General features: G+C 33.3%; 1 long non-coding RNA gene across 1 annotated transcript; it reads left to right on the top strand.

Moving 5' to 3' along the window:
• Positions 1-2,345: 2,345 nt before the first annotated feature.
• On the top strand, positions 2,346-2,976 carry LOC309476691. The gene is made up of 3 exons (XR_014198314.1): positions 2,346-2,361; positions 2,467-2,497; positions 2,587-2,976. It is a non-coding gene; the product is annotated as an uncharacterized lncRNA (long non-coding RNA).
• The last annotated feature ends 1,105 nt before the right edge of the window (positions 2,977-4,081 follow it).

Below are 4,081 nucleotides of genomic sequence, written 5' to 3'. Positions count from 1 at the left end.
TGAGTCCCTGATGAGTGCAGATTGTACCTTATAAGCTCTACGATTGGTTTTATTCTTAAAAGAAACCTAAAATTGTCTAAAACACGGAGATAATTATCTTCTTTGTGGCCACAAGAAAGTGTTATCTATCAGTGTTAAAGACGCCCGATCTCTGTTCATAAATTATACATTCTGTCCGCTGGACGGCCAGTCTGCATGGTAAATGAACATTCGTCAACTTCTACCTCAAATTCCCCCAAATTGAGTAAATGCTACCCGTCTCTATCAGTGATTATTACAAGTAATTGTGTAATCGCTGATACAAGCCGAGGTCTTGACCTATTCCCTAATTTGAATAAATTAATTTATGGAAGCAACAGATGCATATTCACATTGATGAATATTACCGCTAATTTGAGCTAATTAATTCCCCAACACAAAGTCATTGTTGTTACAATAAAAACTCGAGTTTTTAGCATTGAAATGATCAAACAAATTCACATCTGTATTAAACAGTTGGACAAAATTCGCTGTAATATAAAATACTCTATCAAATCTAAAAATTTAAATAAAAAGTCGCTTGTTTAAAGCAAACAGAAATCGCTTGAGAAGTGTAAAACAATAAAACCATAACCTCTAATTTGATATTAAATGCTGAACCGAAAAACAGAGTCATAAAGGAATAAAGTAACTATAATATCGGGAATCATCAGATGCTGAAGACGGAAGGTAATGTAATTTATTTATTTATTTTTGTGCTTTTTACGAACGCCCGCTCGACACGTGACGTCACATCTCCGCGCTGCTGTTTTGGCGCGCTTTATGGAAGTTTGAATCGTTGGAGTCATACACACAAGTGCAGCGATGGAGCGCGTGAACACGAGCAGTGTGAGAGGATTCCTGAGATCTTGCGACGATCTGACTGAGAAGATTCGCTGTTTAATACAGAAGAAACTCATCAAGAAGTACTTGAGCAGGTGATATTATGCGCTTACGATTTATGTGTGGATTAAAGAATAGACATTAGTAGAATAGACAAAATAGGCATTTAATGAAGATATATTTTATATCATTGTAGAATGTATTTCTGAGCACCAGACGCTCGCTCTCACTAGCATATGGACACACAATCCCATGCATGCCAAACTATCTAAAATGGTGCCTTCGAAGGGCACTAAAGTTTTTAATCATTATCAACATATTTTTTGATAAAAATAACTATAAAAGAGTTCCAAATGACACTTATTTTTGAGCCCCACAATTTTAAGCGCTCCAAAGTTCTAACTAGAGCAGGGGGCAGAGTTAAAAAGGAACTTTGTTGTTCTTGTCTAGCCTTAATTTACTGAAGGCTATGGATTTTAGGTAAATGTTTATTAAATTAATTCACAATATGTACACATTCATTATTAATCTTATGCCTAATATGATGAAAAAGGCTGTTATTTGTTTCTTCTCCTCTCACATTAAATCACATGTATTATATAGGCCTATTTTAAGTTCAAAATGGTGAAATTAGAAAAAAAGTTGATTAGTTTGCCTTGATTATTTTTTTCGTTGTTTAACATTTCTCAAAACTTTTCTGTCAAATTTGAAATGTTTAGTTTAGCTACTTGCACCTTATCTCGCACTTTATGACCGTTGTCAGCAGGAACTCGCTCTCAGCGGCTCCTGTGAACATACTATTGTCCTAACATAGACTATTATTGTTATTGTCCTAACATAGACTATTGTTTTAACCTGCTGTACATCTGTTCACTGTCCATGTGGCTTTGGTTGCCATATTTATGAGCTAATCTGGCCTTTGAAAAAGTGAATGTTTGAACTCTGGTGTATGCTAAATGAAAACAGGTGAACAGGTGTATGAATGTGTCTGCAGGTGTATCTAACCCTAACAACTAATGACCAACTTTATTTTTGCTATTGTACATACATTTTATTCTTCTAATTGTTTGTCTTTGGTTAACACAGCTGGAGAAGAACAACAGGGAGGTTGGAAGACACAGTAGAGGAACTACAGAATAAATATGGAGAGAAAACAGCATTAAAAAGGATCAAGTACATTGTGAAAAAAATCAGAAAAAAGAATATCAAATGTAGGAAAAGATTTATAATTTACTTTGTTAGTAGTCAATATGTTTCTCAATCTTCAATAAGCTTTACATGGTTTTGGTTGTGTATTTAATTGTTAATTTTTTAACAGATGGTGCACATTCTGGAAACATGACAAATCAACAGCCTAACAACCTTCCACAACGAGAGCATAATAATAATTCTACATCATTCGGACAGCTTAACTTAACAATTGTCCAGAGGAATGGTGGGTCAATATTTGCTCCAATCATGGTAGACAAGACAATATATGATGATGTTAACATCAGTGTGGTGAGTGTCTGAAAATTTAAGAAACAGTTGCTTAGTTAAGAAATGATTTGTGTATGTTATATATATATATATTTATGTATGAGTATTTTTTGTTTTGTTTTTCAGGTGTCTCACTCTACCTCGGTAAACGAACATGGTAAGATCTCTTGTTGTAGAACACTGTGCATTCATAAGCGTGATGCTCCTGTTAATAATATGACTATCCAACTTTGTCCTGATTTTTAGAAATTCTTCAGAATGTAAGGAATGAGAGGACTTTGGAGGGAAGTGCACCACAGTCGGTCTCTCTAAACAAGATCTACACTGAACTGTTTATCATCAATGATGAGACTGACCCCATCAATAGAGAACATGAGATCTGGCAGATCGACACATAATTTAAACACATCAGCTCAGAGACTCATAAACTACAAGGAAATCCTTCAGCCACCCACAGATGAAAATATAATTGTGTGGTGATTTTCCAAATGATACAACTTAGTCTAAGTAAGAGCAATGTAGAGTCCTCGGATGTCTTAAAAACAACAAAACATTGTGACAGACTTTGACAACATGTTGTATGGACAAATTTTTTTGTATAAATAAGATCTAAGACGACTAAGTACAGGTTCACCGTTAGACAAAATCATTACATAAGTCTTCTAAGAAGATGAATAGAAGATATGATTTTAATAAATCTTTAAAGATTTTTTCGAGAAAGAAAGTTAAGAACTTTAAACTTCAAACTAAAACAATCTTTCATTTTTAAAATATCTAATTTAAACTTTTAAGGTTATGCTTTTAAATGAATTTAGTGTAAAACTCTGGATGTAGTATGCTCTGGAACGCAGACTAGATTTACTGTGACATTATCTCCCCGAGTTTTTCAGTTTTTCAACAATCTAAAGTTTTTGAACAGATATTGTTTAGTAAAAATAATACTTTAGGTCACAGTAATCTTCTAAAAGGTAAATAGAAGATGCGTATGTATTCAAACTTTAAAGATTTTATTTAAACAGTCTTTTAATTTTAAAAGATATCATTTAAACTTTTAAGATTATACTTCTTATAAACTCAGCACCTGATATCCTGATCACTGAATTTGTGTGACTCTCTGACACACACACACACACACACACACACACACACACACACACACACACACCCTTTGGCTGGTGCTTTTTGAAAGCTCCGCAGGTCAAACGCTGGTGTAAAGAGAGGCCAGAGGGCCCTGATTTCTAAACATGTAAGATCATTTTTTATTTTCATGAACCCGTTTCATACATTGCGTTGTTTCATGAGCTGTATGTTTTTTCTTCAACTCTCTAAACATTTAACTGATTGTTTCATAACATGTAGGCCTCTGTTTTTTTTCTTCAACTCTATAAACATTTAACTCATTGCAATTTTTTTGTGAATCCATTTTATTTAAACTGGATAGTTCTACATTTATTTCAACTTTTTGTGTGAGGTTTTAGTAAGATCTTTATTTTATATTATTTATTTATAATCATTTATATTCTTTTAAAGAACAGAATGTTTTATGTAAGATGATTTTTTATTCTTTTGTTTATCCAAAACTGAAAGAATTGGTTTCAGTAAGATGCTATTTTATATTATTGTATATTATATTATTTGTGTGAAATATACATTATTTTATAAAATCTCTGTTTCTCACTATCACTGTGCTCTGGAATGTGGAGGAGCAGAAGGAGGGGGATGTCAGAATGCGGAGGGCGCG

Source organism: Leuciscus leuciscus, assembly GCF_965113295.1.
Source record: "Leuciscus leuciscus genome assembly, chromosome: 1".
Taxonomy (NCBI): domain Eukaryota; kingdom Metazoa; phylum Chordata; class Actinopteri; order Cypriniformes; family Leuciscidae; genus Leuciscus; species Leuciscus leuciscus.
This window is presented reverse-complemented; position numbering and strand designations above follow the sequence as displayed.